This window comes from Canis aureus, chromosome 37 (genome assembly GCF_053574225.1).
Source record: "Canis aureus isolate CA01 chromosome 37, VMU_Caureus_v.1.0, whole genome shotgun sequence".
NCBI classification, from domain to species: Eukaryota; Metazoa; Chordata; class Mammalia; order Carnivora; family Canidae; genus Canis; species Canis aureus.
In genome coordinates, this window is record NC_135647.1 from 21,869,880 (window position 1) to 21,891,006 (window position 21,127).

The window sequence follows — 21,127 nt, forward strand, 5'->3', positions numbered from 1 at the left end:
CTATTTATAAAGTCAGCACAGCATGTTCAGCTCGGAGGGGCCCCCTTCCTGGGACACGGCAGCCCCAGAGCCCCAGGGAGGCATGTGCAGGACGGCAGGACGCCTGGGCTGGGTTCACAGCAAAGAGAGACACCCGGTCTCACAAACCGACTCAAATGCCACGGTTATCGGTGGCTCTGGCTTATTTTTTGTTGGAAGCCGGGTGGAAGGGGAGGAGGGCAGGGTAGTGGAGTTTGCTCTTACCCGTTTGCTGAAGACATTATTTTGACCAACACTGTGTTCAGAGAGTTGAAAGAGATGCATGGCATAAAGCTGTTTTTGTTGTCAATGAAACTACAGCTTTGAGGTTAACATGGGCTGCTCGTGAAAGCAACCCTAGACAAGTGGCCTGTGAAGACACATTGCAAAGAAGAAAAAAAAAAGTAACAGAGGATAAGGACGTACGGGTAGAAATAAGGTGGGGTCCGAGGGGTGCATCCCACAGACTCTGAGCCAGGAGGCTCCGCAGAGAGGGCAGCGCCCTGGACCACAGGTCAGAGGGTCTGGACTTCGGCCCGGCTCTGTCACCTACCAGCTGTGTGACCTTGGGGCCGGACACTTAACTCCTGCGAGCTTCGATTTTTTTCCATCTGTAAGTTAGCCTCATCGTCCCCCCACTGCCAACCTCGCTGACTCTTAGGCAATAGTGAAAGAGCTTTTATCAAAATGTGCTCCCGGCCCGGCTCTGTGCACGGCCTCTGCTGTACTGTCTGCAAATTGGCTTCTTGCTTCTGCATCACGGCCATCTGAGAAACGCTGTTTCTGCGTCTCCTCAAACTGCCACTTGGGGCTGGTGTCAGGGCCGACCTCAGGAGGGCGGAGGTGAGGCCCTCTTTGCTAACAGGGGTGTAGCTGAATTTCTCTCTCTCTTTCTGCCTCCACCTCCCTCTCTCTCACAGTGCCACCAAGTGAAGTCTAGGCCTGGCCACTCATTTTCTGCAGCCCTCCCCCTTGGTCACCTGATCCCAGCTACACCCCATGGTCTCGCCCCTGCCCTATGGCCTTAACACTTCCTGTGTCCTCTCACTGCCCTGCCCTGTCCCCAGTCAGCAGGATCATATTCTCTACCTCCTTCAGCTCTTCCTCACAGAGGAGGCCTGCCCTGACCCTCCGTGTAAAACGGGGGACTCCTTTCCTATTCATTTGTCTTTCTCGTTTTCTTTGCCTCTACAGCTAACACACTACTTACTGTACTCCCACACTTACCCTGGAATGTCAGTTCCACGAGGGCAGCGGCTTTTCTTCCTTTTATTCACCTGCCCATTCTTCTCTAACATCAACCCTTGTAAAAGGGGTTGGGAAGTAATCTCTCTCTTCCCGTGGTCTGGAATAACTTGTATCCACTCGAGGTCCTTTGAAAGATTCCCTTGAGATCCTTCAAAGTTTGACCTCACCTATAAATCCCTCTGGGCCGGGTACTTTTTGTGTGTGTCCATGCGTGTGGAATAATTTTAGACAGTGTGCCAGTTTCTTTAATAATTATAACACTATTCAAAACTTTTTTTGCTCGAATCAGTAAGTTATATTTTTGCAGGAATTTGTCTAAGTTTTCAAAACTGTTGGCAAGTCATTTTCAGTGAAATGTCTTATTATTTAGTATGTGTACTTTATTGTGTAGTATTCCCCCTTTCATTCATAATATGGCTTATTGGAACTTTTATCTTGATAAATCTTGAGAAATTTATGTATATTGTTACTTTAGCAAAGAACCAACTCTTAGCCTTTTAGCTCCTCTCTATTGTACTTTTGTACAATATTGTATTTTTTTTATTTTGTTGATTCCTGCTTTTACTTTTTTCTGATATTTTTTTCTAATTTGAGTTGGATTTTGTTGTGTTTCCCACCCCCCAAACTTCTTAAGAATAACATGTAGCTCACTAATTTTGAGATGTTCTTCTGTTTGAACTTAAAGCTATAACTTTACTTCAAAGTACATATTGGCTGCATCCCAGAAGTCTTGACATATGGTGTTTTTATTGTCATTCAGTTTTATATACTTAGAAAATTTTCACTTTGCTTATTTCCCTTCCTACCCATGAATTATTTAGCAATACTGCTAAATATGTGGGCATTTTTAATTTATATTTTAAACTTCTAATTTAATTTCATTGTGGTCAGACTTCCCAGGCTACTTTATATTTAAGTTTGAAATCTATTAAGACTTCCTTAATGGGTAAAAACATGATTGTATTTCTACATATATTCCATGTGTGCTTTAAAAGATGTAGACTCTCTATTACTTGGAAGAACTTTAAATGAGATATTATTTCATTGGGTCATAACTTGTTATTGAGTGGTTCATATTTTCTGTATCCTTTCTGATTTTTTTTTTTTTTTTGGTCAACTTGATCTATCAATAACTAAAAAGACCATGATAAATTTACCCGAATTCTATAAGATTTTACGAAATATGTCTGAGGCTATTTTATGTGCCTCATGTACCCGTTTTACACTTATACTTAAAGTTGCTCTTTTATTGGTGAATTAAAACTTTTATTATGTTATGGCAGCCCTTTCAATCCCCTAATGCTTGTGGTCTTAGAGTCTAGTTTAAATGATACTAACATGCTACATATCTTTTGGTTTATTTGCCTAACATGCCATTTTCTATCCTTTCGCTTTCAAACTTTGTGTGTCTTTATAATTAATGGGTGTGTTTTATAAATAGCATATACCTGGATTTAAAATATTTAATCTATTAGTAATTTGAATGGTGAGTTTTGTCTAAATACATTTATTTTTCTTATTGATGTAATTGGATGTGTATATATTCTTTGTCTCAAATTTTCTATATATTTTAAGAGATTTTCTTGCTTTTGAGAAAACGTTATGTCAATATCCTTAATAAGACAAGAACTTTCATCCTTTGTCTCTCCCCAACCTCTGCCAACCCCTATCATATAGTCATTATCTATTCTTTTAGTCTGAGCTATTATGGATATTTTTATCTTTCTCCTTAGTCTTAGGCATTTTTTTAAGACAACGAAAACTATTCCAAGTTATTTGTTTCCCCCTGCTTTATATATCTCTTTCATCATCTCCTATATTTGTCTTTCTTCTTTTTAAAGTATTTTATATAAAACTATTTTTGATGCAGTCTTTGTGGCAAAACATCTGAGGGCTTGTGTGCCTGAGAAATTTTTTTTAAAAGATTTTATTTATTTATTTGAGAGAGAGAGAGCATGGGGGGAGGTGGGGAGGGGCAGAGGGAGAGGGAGAATCAGGCTCCCCACTGAGTAGGGCTCGATCCCAGCACCCTGAGATCATGACCTGAGCCGAAGGCAGACCAACTGAGCCACCCATGTGCCCCAAGTGCCCAAGAAATTTTTTAAAAAATCAAGCCTATATATTTGGATGGAAGTTTAGTTGTTTACAAAATTTTAGGTTTTAAAGTTCTTTTCCTTCAATACTTGAAAAATATAATTCTATTGAGTTATTGCATACATTTCTACTGTTGGAAAATATGATTTCAATCCGAATCTGCTTTTTTCCTTTGGAAACATTTAAAATTACCTTTTTGGAATTCTGTTTTTTGAAAAAAGATTTTATTTATTTATTTGAGAAAGAGAGAAAGCGAGATGGAGCAATAGGGGAAAGAGCAGAGGGAGAGGGAGAAGCAGAGTCCTCGCTGAACAGGGAGCCTGATAAAAGGCTCCATTCCAGGACCCTGAGATCATGATCTGAACTGAAGGCAGATGCTTAACTGACTGAGCCACTCAGGAGCCCCTGGAATTCTTAATTTTTATTACATATCTAGGTGTAAGATTTTTTTTTTTTTTTTGCTAGCCCAGGTCTTTTAAATCTGAGATTCCTGTTTTTTATTTTTTTTTTAATTCAGGGAAATTTAATCTACAATTTTTTGAATTATTCCTCCTCTCCATTTTATTATTTTCTCTTTCTGGGACTTTTGTTACTTATATGTTACTTCTGACCTTCATTATCACCTCACTTTTCTCTTATATTTTCTATTTCTTTGGCTTTTTTTCTTCCTTCTGGGAAAATTGGTCAATCTGATCTTTCAAATTGTTAAATTTGTCCCTTGGTTATTTCTATTTTGCTACTTATGCCGTCTAGAGGGTTCTTTATTTCAAATATTATATTTTTGTACCTATTATTTATATTCTGGTGGAATCTTAAATCCTGTATGTTGTTTTTCTTTTGAAGAGATACTGTTCTTTGACCGTCTTGTTGATTTGGCCCCTGAGCTGGTCTTCTCTGAGGGTTTCAGCATTTCTTCAAGGAGTGTACCAGAACCCAGCCAGAGTGTCAGCTCCAGTGAGCTCAGGAGGAAGGAATGAATGAACCCTGGGTTGCAGAGCACCTCACCCTGAAAAACAACTCCTAAAGTCCAGACTTTAGTTTTGTGTTTCATCAGGAGGCAGCAATAGGACAAGATCTCTCTAAACTGTAATTCCTTAGCTCTAGGGGATCGGAGGAAGAGGGGTAATGTCAAGCAATTATCTGGGGGTTTTTAGTATCAACTTAAATTTTTTTTGAGCTCATCACCTACATCAAACTTCTGCAAAATCTGATTTTAGTTCTGAGGACAAGTGAACTAGAGTTTAGGGGCAGGAGCAGAACCCCAATAGTACTTTCTTCATTTTATCCATTTGCTCCAAGAAACCCACCTTCTCCCACATACACACAAGACCATAAAAGCACCTCCTTTCATCCCAGAGCCTCTTAAGGCCACGTGTAAGTGCATGTCTTCTCCAGTTCATGGGCTACTTTAGTGGAGTTTGTCTGTGGTTGATATTGACAGACTCGATACAAATTACATTAAGCCACTTTCTCTATGTTGAATGTTCCCTTTTTTCTGACCCACACACTTTATTCCAAGCCAAGTTGGCCTCCTAAGGATCACTGTTCTACACCTTTGGGCTGTATAGTTGGACTTTTCTTACTTGACTCCACTTGGTTTTTATCCATCCTTAGCTTTTCCTTTATCCCACAAAATTTTACATTTCACTCAACTCATGATTTGCCTTAGAGTTCTTTCCCAAATTGCAGCAACTCTTGATCTAATTTATCCCACTTTGACACAGATTTCTGCTCCATAGAAGATAAAGGAGGAGGGGGCGGATAGAATGATTCATCTGTAATTGGAGTTTGATGACACCTCCCATGGTACCTATCTCCACCCTGCTCACCAGGTGACAATCTTATTCCTATTATTCTGTTTCAGAGGAAGAATCATTTTTTTTAAATCTGGATTCAGACTCAGGGACACAGACACAGTGGAAGCCAAGGATGAAATTCAAGCTTAAAATAGGAACATTAAGTGAATGTTTGAAAAGTGATGATCAGACCCCCCCCACCAGCCTGCTTTCCTTGCCATGAGAGTAGAATCCTGGGAGCCAGAGCTCCTTTTACTGAAGGATGGAAAATTCATCTTTGGAAGAACTTAAAGTTCCCAGAGAAAACACCTTCAGACATGGTATTTTTCCAAAAGAAAAGTCAGATTTCTACTGCTTGACCATTTTCTGACACCTACAGGCAGCAAGTTCTTTCTATGCCTACAGAATGGACATTCAATCTTAGGATTTTTCATATTTCTAGTTAAATCTGGACCAACAGCTAAGGATCACCACACATTTGAGGACAGTCTCTAATGTGAGAGACTGAAATTGTGGGAATCAGAAGAACAAATGTAGAATTACAATAATGTCCTTGGAGAAAAGGAACAATCTTAGAACAAGAAAGAACTTTTTGAAATTAAAAATATGGAAGCTGAAACAAAGTTTCCAGTAAGACTTGAAAGACAAAGACAAAGAGAATCTCTTAGAAAGTAATAAAAAGACAAAAAGATGGACAGCTGAGAGAGATGAGAAAAATCAAAGACTGTGTTTGAGAAGTCCAATATCCTTCTGGAGTTCTGGGGGAAAAGAACCCCAGAAAGTAGACTAGAGGAATATTTTAAAATAAATCCTATAAGAAAAATTTCTGGAACTGAAGGACACAATTTTCCCATTTGAATAGGCCCACAAAACCTAGCATAGTGTTTGGAAAAATGTGGTTAAAAACTTTCAGGGAGATAAAAAAGTTCATAAAGGATTAGGAATTAAGATTGCATAAGATTGCATATGATTTTTCAGTAACAATGCTTAATATTAGACAATAATATAACATTTTTAAAAATATGCAGAAAATATATTTCAGTAAATATAGAGTTTCTCAAATGATTATCTTGATGGATATATAAAATATTTAAAAGTGAAATAAATCATGTCTCCTGGGTGTGAGGCATGTGGTCCCAAGCTGCTTCCTACATATATTTTTTTAATTTTTATAAAAAGATTTTTTTTATTTATTCATAAGAGACACAGAGAGAAAGAGAGAGAGAGAGAGACAGAGACAGAGACAGAGACACAAGCAGAGAGAAGCAGGCTCCATGCAGGGAGCCCGATGTGGGACTCGATCCCGGGTCTCCAGGATCATGCCCTGGGCTAAAGGCAGGCGCTAAACCACTGAGCCACCTGGGTTGCCCACTTCCTACATATTTTTAATCAGCTTTATTGAGGTATGACTTATGTACAGTAGAATTTAGTAATTTTAAATCTACTGTTTTATGAGTTTTGATTAGTGGTTCTCAACCAGAGGGATTTTACCCCCCAGGATATATTCAGCAATGTCTGAAAACATTGTTGATTGTCACAACTTGGGAGTGGGGGGAGGCTAGCTACTGACCTCTAGCAAGATAAGAGCCCAGGGTTGCTGCTAAACATGCAGGAATGCACAGAACCGCCCTCTACAACAAAAAACTATGTTGCCCAAAATGTCAGTAGCGCTAAGATAGACAAAACCTGGTTTTGAAGATAGTCATGTAATCACCAATTATGATACAGAACATTTTCATCACCTGAGAAAGTTTCTTGAACTTTCTGGACCCTGGTGACCACTGGTTGTTACAGTTTTATCTTTTCTAGAGTTTCATATAAGTGGAATCATACAATACATAATATTTTGGATCTGGCCTCTTTTGTACAGTGTAATTGTTGAGAGATTTATCCATGTTGGTGCATATATCAGTAATTCATGCCTTTTTATTGCTTCGTAGAGTTCTACTCTATGAATGTACCTGAGTTTGCTTTCTATTCACCTACTGAAGGAAATTTGGGGTTGTTTCCAGTTCGGGACAACTATGGATAAGGCTGTTATATTCACACAGGTGATTAGGACTTTATATGGACATAGGTTTTCATTTCTTTTGGGTAGCTGTATAGGAGTGGAGTTGATGGGTTATATGATAAGTATATGTCTAATTATATGAGAAACTGTCAAATAGTTTTCCAAAAACGGCCATACCATTTTAAGTGCCTATGAAAAATAGATGCGTTCCAGTTGCTCCAGATGTTTGCCAATGCTTGGTGTTGTCACTCTTTAATTTTAGCCAATTTAATGGGTGTATTGTGATGTCTCATGTAAGTTTAATTTACCTGTATGTGATGAATAATTTGTTGAGAATCTTTTCACATGTGTATAAACTTTTGTGCATCTTCTTTTATCTAAAGTGTTTGTTCAAATAGATCCCCCATTAAAAACATAAGTTGTTTATGTTACTGAATTACAATATTTCTTTATGTATTTTGGATAGAGTTTTTTTTCTCTCAGATATACATATTATAAATATTTTCTCCCAGTTTGTGGCTTGCTTTATTTTCTTAACAATGTCTTCAGGAAAAAGATGGATTTAATTTTGATAAAACTCCATTTAATAATTTTTTCTTTTATGGTTAGTGCTTATTGTGTCCTGTGTATGAGATCTTTGCTCACCCCAGGATAGCATATATTTTCTCTTAGAAGCTTTATATTTTTAGCTTTTACATTTAGGCATGTGAATTAACATTTGTCTATGGTTTGAGGTAGGGCCATATGGATATTTGGTTGTTTCAACACTATTTGTTTGAAAACCCTGTCCTTTTGACATCGTATTACCTTGTTGATTTTGTTGAAAATCAATTGAGCATTTTTACACATGAGTTTATTTCTAGGCTCCCTAATCTGTCCCATTAAACCATATCGAGTTATCTTGATTAATATAGCTGTTTAGTAAGATTTAAACTCGGGTAGTGTGAATTCCCAAACTTTTTCTTCTTTTGCCAATTGTACTGTTCTAGGTTCTTTGAGTTTCCTTATAAATTTTAGAATTTTAGAATCAGCTTATCAATTTCTATAAAAAAAAAATGCCTGTCTTGAGTCTACAGATAACTTTGGGAACAATGTTGAGCACCTTTTCATGTACCTGGAAGCCATTTGTATGTCTTCTTTAGAGAATGTCTATTCAAGTTCTCTGACCACTTTTTAAATAGTTTTCAATATTTCTATTTTTTTTTTGCTATTGAATTATATGAGTTCCTTATGTATTTTGGATATTAACCCCTTATTAGATATATGGTTTGCAAATATTTTCCCCATTCTGTAGATTGCCTTTTCATTTTGCTGTTTGTTCCTTTTGTTGTATAGAGCTTTTTAGTTTAATATAGTCCCACTTATTGATATTTGTTTTTGTTGTCTTTGTTTTTGGTTCCTATCCAAAATATCATTGCCAAGACCAATGTCAAGGAAATTTCCCCTATGTTTTCTTCTAGGAGTTATATGGCTTCAGGTCTTATGTTTAAGTCCTTAACCCATTTCAAGGTAATTTTTGTGAATTGTATCAGTCAGGGATTCAATTTCATTATTTTGCACGTGGATGTCCAGTTTTCCCAGCACCATTTATTGAACAAAGTATCCTTTCCCATTTGAGTATTCATGGTTCCCATGTCAAATGACCACATATGTGACAATTTCTGATTATTATTATTATTACTATTGTATACTAATAATATATTTCCAGGTTCTCTGTTCTGCTCCATTAATCTATGGGTCTGTTTTTTTTTCCAGTACCATACTGTTTTGATTACTATAGCTTTGTAATATAGTTTGAAATCAGGAAGTGTGATGTCTCCAGCTTTATGATTGCTTTGGCCATTTTAGGCATCTTGTGGTTCCCTATGAATTTTAGGGTTTTTTTTTATATCTGTGAAAAATGACATTGGAATTTTGATAGAGATTGCATTGAATTTAGAGATAGACCTGTGTAATATGGACATTTTAACATTACTCTTCTAATTCATGAGCATGACACTTTTTTTTTCACTTATTGGTGTCTTCAATTTTTTTCACCAATGTCTTATAGTTTTTGGTGTATAGATTTTTCACCTCCTTTATTAGATTTCTAAATATTTCTTATTTTTGATGGTATTGCAAATGGGATATAAAAACTTTTTCAGATCATTAGTAATACTGTTGATTGTTAAAATATTAATCTTGTATTTTGAAACTTTTTAAAAATATTTATTAATTCCAGTAATTCTGCTAGTTTTTTCATATTTTCCTTAGGATTTCCTAAGTAGACAATCACGTCTGCAAGTTAATAGTTTTTCTTCTTTTTTCTAATCTGTATGACTTGTATTTCTTTTTCTTACTTTATTGTACTGGACATGGCTTCCAGTTTAATGTTGGATAGGAGTGATGAGAGCAACTATCCTTGCTGTTCCTGATCTTAGTAAGAAAACAGGCTTTCATCATTAGGAGGATGTTAACTCTAAGTTTTCACAGATGCTCTTTGTCAGGTTGAAGAATTTACCTCTTGGCTGTGAGTTTTCATCATGAATGTTAAATTAAAAAAAAAAAAAGAATGTTAAATTTTATCAAATGCTTTTTCTGTATCTATGGAAATGATCATATGGCTTATTTCTTTCAACCTGTTGATGTGGTGAATTACATCGTTTGACTTTTCAAGTGTCAAACTAACTTTGAATTCCTGGGATAAGTCCTGCTTGAATATGATGGACATGATGTGTTATCCTTTTAAAATATTGTTTGTTTGTTTTGTCAACATATTGTAAAGAATTTTTGTCTTTATTTTCATGAAGAATATTAGTCATAGTTTTATTTTTTATAATGTTTTTTTTGAACCAGGGTAATGTTGGCCTCATAAAATGAGATGGAAATGTTCCTCCTTTTCTATTTTCTGAAAGTATTTGGGTAGGGTTAGTATTATTTCTTTCTTAGATATTTGATAGGATTTGTCAGACCTGAATATTTATTTATATAAAGGTTTTTAAACTACAATGCCATTTCTTTAAGAGATATAAGCCTGTTCATACCTTTTATTTATTTATTTTTTAAAGATTTTATTTATTTATTCATGAGAGACACACACACACACACACAGAGAGAGAGAGAGGCAGAGACACAGGCAGAGGGAGAAGCAGGCCCCACACAGGGAGCCCATACGGGACTTAATCCTGGGACTCCAGGATCACGCCCTGGGCCGAAGGCAGGCGCCAAACCACTGAGCCACCCAGGGATCCCCACCTTTTATTATTTCTTGTATTAGTTTTGGTAATCTGTACTTTTTAATGAATGCAACCAATTACCTGATTTGTCAAGTTTGCTGGCATATAGTTGTTCACACTGTTTCTTTACATGCATTTCATATTTATAGAATCTATAGTAATGTTCCCTTTTTAATTCCTGGTATTGACAATTTGTTGTTTTCTTGGCAGTCTAGTTAGTGTCTTAACAATTTCATTCATCTCAAAGAACTAACTTTTGGTTTCATTATTTTTCTCTATTGTTTGCCATTTTCTGTTTTTTTAAAAGAGAGAAAATAGTAGTCATGGTTTGCTTTTTGTCTTGACAATAGTAGTCATATTAGCTTAATATTGACTCAAAACCACATAATTAAAAATTATTATGGATCCCTATTTGAAAGATAAAGAAAGTGGAGAGATAGTTTATGAAACTTTATCTTAATTTTCATAATAAGAATTCAATAATAGATTAATGTGGATTAGTCAATAAATTGTAGGATAAGCATGTCACTTTGAAATGTGAGAGTAAATACTGGAAGAAAGAGATAAATAATTTGAAAATGGTAGTATTTAGGAGGTGAAAGTGGGGAGTTATGTAGGAGACTATTCACAAAGGGTTTTTTGGATTAAGTTTGACTTTTAAAATATATGCATGCATTATATTGATAAAATAAAAATTAATTTAACACTTTATTATCGAATAGGGAAAAGCATGGCTGGGAAATAACAAGGTTGGAAACACTACTGATCCCCCTCCGCCGCCCCGCCCGCCTTTTTTTTTTTTTTCTCTCCTCCTGCCTTTTTATGACCACTGCTCTTGATGCTGACATCCCGGGTAAAGGCAAAACAGTGTGAATAAGTTGAGGGAAGCAGCTCAGAGTCTCAGGAAGGGGTACAGAACTACTCTCAAGGTGTATAACTCTGACTCAGAATATTGCTAAAACATGCTTTTGATTTCCATTGAAGTTAAAAACAATTCTTCATTTGTTTTTATTCTGATAGACTCATAAAGGTGAAGTTAGAAAGCCTGCTATGATCAAGCTTCTGTTTGCCACATAAATATATCCAAACATAATATTATTAGATAGCTCTTTACAGTTTACAAAGAGAAATTTCATATCCTCATGTTAGCCTCGCCGTGTTATGATAGATAGTATCTTCCCTTTGTAGCTGAGTTTAGGTTAAAGGATTTCTTCAAGGTCACCCTGGTGATAAGTGCCAGAGGGTGGACTCTAAACTTATTACTTCCACTAATAATTCCATAACATATATAGTCACATCACAAAACAATTTTAAGTACGCTGATTTATTTATCTGAGTATTTTCATAACTATAACCTGATTACTTGAATGGTAGGTAGCAGGATGGAACATAGTGATTTTGGTTTGAATAGTTTTGAATACAGACTATGCTACAATTACTTGCTGCATGACCTTGGGAGCATTATTTAATTTATCTGAGCCTCTTTTTCTCTATCTGAAACAGGATATTACTGCCTTCCTCATAGGGCTGTTCTTAAGAGTTAACATATGTAAGATGTTTATTACAGTACCTGGGGGTTAGTATGGACTCAATAATTGCTTAATAGTATGATTGTTTTTGTTAACTATACAAATAACTATGAGATTATTTAATGATTCATGCCTTCTATTTTTTGTATATGAGAACAGCAACATTGGCTCACTATCAAAAATGAGGATGTTAAGCTTTCCTAGTGGAATGCTCAGTTTCAAAAAAAAAAGCATGCATATGTGAACATCGAAGTTAAATTGAAATTACTTAAAAATTAATTTACTTTAGAGATCATCTTTTCAGTGACATGAATCACTAAGAATCAGGCTGCAACTGTATGATCTATATATATCTGTAAAATAGTATAAATGCAGAGAAAAATATCAAGAAATATCTATCAAATAGTTAATGGTGGTCATCACTAAGGGTTGGGATCATGGTGTGAGACATTGACCTATTTATTGATATTTTTAGTGCTTTTTAAAAAATAATGAAGAGATACTACTTTCATAACCTAAAAAAGAATATGATTTTAACATAACTATATGAAAAATAAGCCCTTCTTTATCAAAAGAGTTTGAATGACTTACTCCATGGTGATTTCTAGTGACCATTTCTTCCTAAATCCTCTGAAATCTCCCTTATGGTTGACAGCAGCTCAATGACACGCTTGTGTCCTAAAATTTGCATCTGGTTTCCATACAGAAGGTGTGTTCCTTGGTTTTCTCTGGACCTGGTAGTCAAAGTATTTTTGGATTAGAGAAAATGTGCTCATTTTAAATGACAGATTTCCCTGCTGGTCTTTACAGTCATGAATATGACCTGCTGAGGACATTAGTGCTGTCAAAACCATTTTAATCAAACATATTTATAAATAGAGTTTAAAAAGAGAGTTTGGCTTTATCTCACACCCCAAGATGGCATTGGAGCTTTGCTTTTCAGTTATTCCTAAAGTTATTTCTAAAACCAATGCCGCACTCAATTGTAACCTTTCTCTCCCGTTCTGGCCCATGGGGGCTCTCTCCACAGCTCCCTTCCTGAATTCCACCCCTCCACGTTTTCCCTTTGCCCCTTTCTTTCGGGAGTTCGTGCTTCTTCCCGGAGCTGGGAGGGGGTGGGGAGTGGCTGGCTTTGGCTCCAGCTGCTGCTGGAGCAGCTTGGCTTCCTGCGTCCCCAGGCAGGTTTGCTTCTTCCAAGGACTCTTCCAGTCTGGTGTCCAGCAGCTGCCAGGAGAGGTCCAGAATTTCAAATGCTTTCACATCTCACCTTAGTATGGCCTTAAAAACATCATCATTCTCCCTAAGTTGACAACCTCCGGGCAGAGGAGGATTCTAGGGGATATTAGTTCTATCTGGATGCTCCCTCTGTTAACAGACTGGTCCTTGTGAACGTAAATAAAAGCAATCTAGGTACCAAGTCCTTTCAAGGTGGTGTGCATTAACATCAACAAAATGTGTCTGTGCTGCTGGTTGGCTTTTATTTTAGGATGGACCAGCAAAGTGTGGAACCACCCAGGAGATCCTTTGTCATCTCCAGGGTGAGTTTATGAATACTTCTTGGTTAGGCTCAAGTTTATCACAACTAGTAAGTATTTCATTCTCAACCTTTACACTCACTTGAATGAGAAACTTAAAAGAAATGACTTCTGGGATGACGCCCCTTTTGAAAATAGTTAAGAAAATTTCCAAAAAAAGATGTCATGGGTTGTGTTCTGAGCAAAGGGGAGAGTTGATGAGATTATCTGGTGATTCAGATTCTGGGGGATTAGCTGAGATTTCTGATAGGTTTTCCATTAAATATGTAGATGGGTGGCAGATCCAGTTCCCAAAGGACAACATAGGAGCAAAACTTGTGCGTGTGTTTGGCATCTGACCTCATTCAAAGCTGCTTTTTGGGAAGTGAGATATACGGGTAATTGTGATACAGCCGGTTGTGGCTCAGGCTTTAATTTTCAGAACAAACTTTACCTTGGACATCTGCCTCTGAATACCTGGAGCATGTGTTTCCCATCTCAATCAGCGACCTGTGTTGGTACCGTCTGGCAGAGGTATAAAACCTGGTGGTTAAGAGCATATAACTGGGAGTCCGATAGCCTGAAGTTGGACATTGAGATCTGCCACATACCACGACATTTAATGTGTTTGTTCCTCGGTCTTTCCATCTATAAAATGGGTATAATCATAGTACTTCCACACAGGCTAGTTGTGAAAATTAGTGCATGAAGTACACTGAGCACTTGAGACTGCTCCGTGCTAGTGAGTGGTTCTACAAGGGAGGTGTAGTAGAAGCAGGGGTTGTTTTTCTTGTGACTTATCTTAAATGTTCAGCTCCTGCCAAAGTCCAGCAACAACACTGATCTTTGAGAATAATGATATTAACAATTGCTAGTATTTATTGGGCACTTACTGTGTGTATGGTCTTATATATTTGCTCCTTGCTACAAGTCTGGGAAGAGAAGAAGCCCAGGGTATATTCCACACCTGCCTTCCTCTATTGTAGTCCTGATGCTCGGTCAGAGGAGATGAGCATGAGGCTGCATCCAGAGTAAAAAGTTCTTTCACAGGCTGTGATGTAGCCTTATGTCCCTCCTCTACCTTTATTGAAGATCAATGTGAGGAATAGCCATGTGATGAGCACTGTTGTTGAACATGGTACATTTCATTGCCTAGTGACCTTTAAGAAACCATGTCATAAATTTGCCGCAGAGACAAGAAAAAGATTGTCTTTCTTTTTCTTTTCTTTTTTCACTTTATATACTTTATTTCATTTATTCATTATGACATCCTGGTAATTAACAGTTTAGTTCAGTTCAACATATATATAGTCCTACTATGTGCCACGCTCTAAAAATACAGACATAAATCTGACATTGCTCCTGCCGTCAAATAGCTCACATTCCAGTGGGAAGACACACCTATTAATAGATATTTTCAACAAGAATGGTATTGGGGACTATTTTCTCTGTTTTGCAGATGAGGAACTAGACTCATATTTATTTACTGACTTTGCCCAGGGTCCTGAGGACAGTAAAGGGAACCCTGCTCTGGATAGCTTTGAAGTCAGTGTTTGGTCTCCTGCTCCAGTCAGTTCCCATGATACTTACTGTGGTCCTTTTTATATATCCTTGAGATATATATATATTTCTATATATATATAAAGAAATGCTGGTAGATTTGACTTACCCCCATACTTTGTTTTTAGTTCATTGAAAACAGGTTCCAGTGTTGTGAAGTAGTTTCACAGAGAGAGATCTTGTAAAGAGATGGGGGCTAAAATTTAGGAAGTACCTACTAAGTGCTAGCCTGGTGTTCTGGTTCCAGACCCACTTTCCACCCATTTGCCCCCTTCTCTGTGCTTCCAGAACCCTCCCATCTTCATCTACCCTGGTTCTTCTTCTCATAGTGAATGACTCTTGGTCACTGCCCATTCATTTGTCTATCTCTGTTTTTCCTACTTGAGCAGTTTGGAAAATTCAGAGCTCCACATAGCATGTGAGCTATTATTGTCAGGTGTTGGTAATCCTGAGTTGCATTGACTTGAATTTTCCTTGTTGATTTCTAAATGCTTTCATAGACTTTGCATGTGTCTCTGTAAAAAATTGTCTTTCTTGATGTTTACTCTTAGTAGACAGCTACTTGGGCTTAACACCTAGAGACTCTGATTTAGTAAGTTTGGGTCTGGTCAGATAACCGATTTTTAAAATGCTCCCTCCCTCTGGACAGGGTTAGGAAGTTCTAATGGGGCCCATCAGCTTTCCCTGTGTGCCCCGATTGGTATGATGGAGCAAGGATTTGTGCTTCCTGCTACAGACAGAATGTCTGTGTCCCCAGAACCCATGTGTTGAATGCTAAGCCCAATGCCATGGTATTTGGAGGGGGGGGCCTTTGAGGGGTTAGTAGATCATGAGGGTCTTTGTAAATGGGATTAGTGTCATTATAAAAGAGATCTCAGAGAGCATCCTCATCCCTTCTACCATAGTGAGAAGATGGCCTTCTATCAACCAGGAAGTGGACCTTAAGCAGACACTGAATCTGCAGGTGCCATGATCGTGGACTTCTCTAGCCTTCAAAACTGTAGATAATAAACTTCTGCTGTTTATAAGCCATCTGATCTATGATGTTTTATTATAGCAACCTGTCTGGACTGAGACATTTCCTTTTACCTGGGTTTTCTTAGAGTTTTCGCTCTTTTCATGCCTCATCTCTTGTTCTTAAATATTTTTTATAGTTCACATATCATTTATTGTAAAATATCTCAGATCTGTTTTTGACACACACACAAAAGTTATTGGAAGAATGCGTGTCATTCCACCCAAAGTTTTCAACAGATTTCCCTTAAAACTCTCTTTGTGTTTTCTTTCTATCACTCTTTCCCCTATCTTCATCATTTTTTTTAATTTTTATTTATTTATGATAGGCACACAGTGAGAGAGAGAGAGGCAGAGACACAGGCAGAGGGAGAAGCAGGCTCCATGCACCGGGAGGCCGACGTGGGATTCGATCCCGGGTCTCCAGGATCGCGCCCTGGGCCAAAGGCAGGCGCCAAACCGCTGCGCCACACAGGGATCCCTATCTTCATCATTTTTAATTTGTTTGACAAAGTAAACAATTATATTTATTTACTTTTTAAAAAGCACTAATGTATTCTAAAGGGAGACTGGCTCACTCTCAAATGTCTTGATGCACCATAATTGTGAGGAGGGACTGTGCTAGGTGAAGGAGTTGAACCCAAGATAATGAGATTGGAGAGGACCATAATGAGTTCAAGGAAGGCACTGGAATAAAGGCAGACCCAGAGGATATTAGTGGAGGGTGGAATTTGCCTCATCCCAGGGACCTCCCATCCTGTTCCACTGATGTCGATCCACATGACTCTTTGCCGACAGAATGCCAACGTGCAGCAATTATTTCATGTCTGTTAATGATATGATAGGACATTGTGAAGATGAACTTGGCCTAGGTCGCTGAATACAGCATTTACAATCAGCTTCCCTTGCTCTACAGCGGCCTTCCTCAAATAAAAAGAGGTGATTCCAAAGGTCATCGCAAGATTACAAAATAACAGACTCATAGGCTGTTATGTGTGGGAGGATGACAGACTGGGGCCTGGATGAAATGACATTGGCCTCAATCTGAACTTGAGTCTAGATTAGAACAGCAATACACATGTGACCCAGCTGCAGGCATTCATTTGGTCCGGTCTTCTACATAGGAAAAAAGACTCTTTTTATCATTGAGTGTGAGAACTACTTCAGTACCACCAGACTGTGTTCAATAATCGAACCGATGGACTTGTTTTCAAATTAAATTTTGAGGAATGCTGCTAAAGCTCTTTATTATTTCCTTGGCTGTTGATCAGCATAAGTGACTTACAACTAAGTTTAATCAGTCTTTTTCATCCCAGAGGTGACCATAACCCAACTGTGTCACTCAGGCACCCCTCCCCTGGTCTCCGAGCAATCAATTGTTCCATTTATACTTTTCAAGCACCTGCGCTGTGCACACTTTCACGCCAGATGCTGTTACTGTCCTTTAGAAATTCACCATTGAATTGGGACAACATTATGAATACAATACAAAAATGAAAATGACTGGCAGTACAAAGCAGTGTAAATTAGCTGTGATAAAGGAGGTAGAAACACACATTGCAGGAATTCAGGGGCCGGCATCAGCTCATGGGCCGGTGAGATCAAGGAAGGCTACTCTGTGCACCTCTGAACCTTCCTTTCTCCTTTGCCTTAGCACAGCTTTGCCAATGCCATTCCTCGCGTTCAAAATGTCCAACCTCTTTCTCTGCTTAGCATAACTCTCCTCAAGTTTCCAAACACAGGTTGTAAGGGTCCTCGGATATGTGGCTTAGAAATGTGAACTTCCGGTTAATGAGAATCACTCCGTACTTTTGAGTGAGGTTAGAAAATGTGACCTCAATGGTAAAATGTGAACCAAGGCTGAATTTACGAGAAGAGAATAATTTTCAATCATTCAATATAACAGGCTTATGCCTCCTCTTTATTGTTGTTCCCTAGGACATCTGAGAAGGGCTAAAAATATTTATTGACCCCCCCTCTTATAGGAAGGGGATTAAAGATAAGGCAACCTTAGACAGTGTCCGGAAATCAAAATATCTCTAGACTCTAGATCCCAGAGACAATGTCTGGAGTTACTTTTGGTTGTCACAGTTTGTGGGCAGAGTGCTCCTAGCATCTAGTGAATCAAAGAAGCTGCTAAACATTCTACAGTACACAGGACAGTCTCTCAACAGCAAAGAATGATCTGCACTAAAATGTCAACAGTGCTGAGGTTGAGAAACCCTGCATTGGAGAAACTGAGAAGTTACTGACTGATACCTAGTTAAGAGAAGGTTGCTTGGAAGGATTTACCTCTGAGAAAAGGAAAACAAAATAGCAAATCTGTTCAGCTTACAACGTTTGGACCAGAAAATGAAATAAAAAAAGAGTTCAACTCATTCATTAAAATATCCCATCAACAACCCTTTAATGCCCCGCAGCTGTTCATTCAGCACAAAGCTGACATTTCTGACTTTGACCATACACGTAGCGATGCCAAACAAGTGACTTCAGGGAAACCATACCCCTGACTCATTGCCAAGTAGTATCGTCATCCTTTAATTTGTTTAGTTTCTCCTTGGGTGTGTTAAGAACTCCCACCTTCCCAGGTGTGACCAGGTTAGACAATTCTCTGTTCCCGTTTCTCTCTGAAGGGGAGAGAACGTGTATGGTCAAGGTTAGGGAGGGACAAAGGTCCATGATGAAATCCTGATGGGATACCAGAAAATTCTGTCTGGATTTTCCCTTCGTAAGTTTGCGGTCTTGGCTGAACAGAGGCTGTTGATCGACCTTACCTATTGTTTTGCATGTTTAGAATACATCTTTTTGGGAGACCAGGGCTCAGAGGTTATTTCAACTTTATTTGGATGATTAATCCATACAAGGTATGGACATGTTTTAAAATAGAAATGATTTGCATACATGTCAGGTAAGCATAATTTGTAACCCATGGAAATTAATGAATTAATCCACTAAGTATTTATTGCATGTCAAGTGTGTACAGACATGGTACTAGGTTCCATGTCATGAGGATTCATAGTCTGGTCTGGGAGACAGCCAAGTAAAAAGATAATCACAATCTGGTGTGCTGAGTGTGATGGTGGGGCAATCAGGCAGCACTATGGGAGCACAGTGTAAAGTCCCTTAGCTGAGACCTGAGAATCGAGACTTGAAGGTTGGTAGGAGTTAGCGATTAAAAGAGTATGGAGAAGTGGAGGCAAGGAGTAGGTGATGCGATTTTACCAAAAGTGGTTAGAGTGTGCAAAAGTTCACAAGATAGAAAAAGCATGGAGAGATCAGTGAACTTTAAGATGTTCAGGAGAGCTGTTTTGAAGGGACAGATTTAGGATTTATGAGCATATGCAGGTGAAAAGTTTATTCATGGGTTTGGTCAATTAAGGACGGTATGTAGAACGAGGAGGGCATTGGGCCTAAGAGAAATACAAACAAGAGATGGGCAAAAGAATAAGAACTAAGACTTATGAAATGTGGCAAGAGAAAGTAAAAAGACAAGCCACAGCTGGTAGGAAACATTTGCAATACCATTTTGTTAAGAACTTGGACAAATCAATAAGGAAAAAAATGAACAACCCAACTGATTTATAGGCAAAAGAAATGGAAAAGCATTTCATTAGGAATGAAGAGATCGGGGCACCTGGCTAGCTCAGTTGGTTAAGTTTCTGACTCTTGGTTTCAGCTCAGGCCGTGATCCCAGGGTTGAGGGATGGAGCCCTGTGTTGGGCTCTGTGCTCAGACTGGAATCTGCTTGTCCCTCTCCTTCCCCCCAATTCTCCCCCCCACCCGCCCCTTGATTGTGCATGTATGTGAGCTCTCTCTCTTTCTCTTAAATAAATGAACAAAATCTTAAAGAAAAAGAAATAAAGAGATCCTCAACCTTGTTGACAATCTGGGAAATGTTAATTAGAGCCACAGAAGATACCATTTCTCACCCATGAAATGAACAAATTTAGAAAGATTGACAATACCAAATACTGGCAGAATGTGGAGCAATGAGAACTCTGGTCTGCTGCTGGAGGGGGAGCAAATTAGTGCAATCACTTTGGAAAAGAATTGGCATTAACTTAGCAAATATGGAAATGCATATATTTTACATGATTAAAGGTGGTAGGAGGCGTGTGGCAGTATTGCTTATGACAACAGAAAACCTGAAAATAAGCAAAATATCTGTTAATAGTAGAATAGAAAATACGTTTTCGTCTATTCACATGATAGGATACTATAGAGCAGTGAAAATCAACAAACTACAGCTCTATGTATGTTATGGATTGAATTGTGTTTATAAAATTCCTTGATCTTGAACGTCTAGCTTCTACAACTGTGAAAAAATAGATTTCTGTTGTTTAAGCGACACAGTGTGTGGTCTTTTGTTATGACAGGCCTGCCAAACAATGTGTCAATATGAATGGACTTCAAAAATATAAGGATATAAGGTTGAATCAAATTGAATTGAATTGCAAACTACAGAAGAACACTTAAAATGTGATTCCATTTAGGTAAAGATTAAAAAAAGAACATATATAGTTGAGGTATACACACACACATATAACAATTTTTGCATTTTGATACTCCTTTCAAAAGATAGAGCATAATTCCCCTCCCCTTGAATATGGGTTGAACTTAACAATTCACTTCTAATGAATAGAATTTAGCATAAGTGGTAGTATGTGACTTTTGATGTTAAGTCATAAAAGACAGTGAGGTTTCCTTCTTGCCTTCTCTTGGATCACTTGCTCTAGGAGAATCCACATGCCATGTTCTGAAGACACTCAGATAACCCAATAAAGAGTCCATGTGGCAAGGACCTAATGTCTCTTGCCAACAGCCATGTGGGAGCACCATCTTGAAAATATATCTGCAGCCCCAGTCAAGCCTTCAGATGACCCCCACCTTGGTAGAAGTCTTGACCACCACTTCATGGATTCAGAACCACACAGTGAGGGTTCTCCCAAATTTCTGACCACAGAACCTGTGCAGTAATAAATGTTTATTGTTTTAAGCTGCTAAGTTTTGGGGTAATCTGTTACAGAGCATTAGATAACTATTATAGTCATATTAGATAATATACACTAGAAGAAAAGAAGGGGGATGAAAAACATGAATTTTAGGATAATGGTAATCTCCTGGGTGG

General features: G+C 38.0%; 1 long non-coding RNA gene across 1 annotated transcript in view; it reads left to right on the top strand.

Moving 5' to 3' along the window:
* Positions 1 to 16,017, top strand: part of LOC144306724 (uncharacterized) — a 54,487-nt gene extending 38,470 nt beyond the window's left edge. The window contains exon 4 of the long non-coding RNA XR_013373817.1: positions 15,891 to 16,017. This is a non-coding gene — a long non-coding RNA (uncharacterized LOC144306724). The remainder of the gene's footprint in view (positions 1 to 15,890) is intronic.
* Positions 16,018 to 21,127: the final 5,110 nt, after the last annotated feature.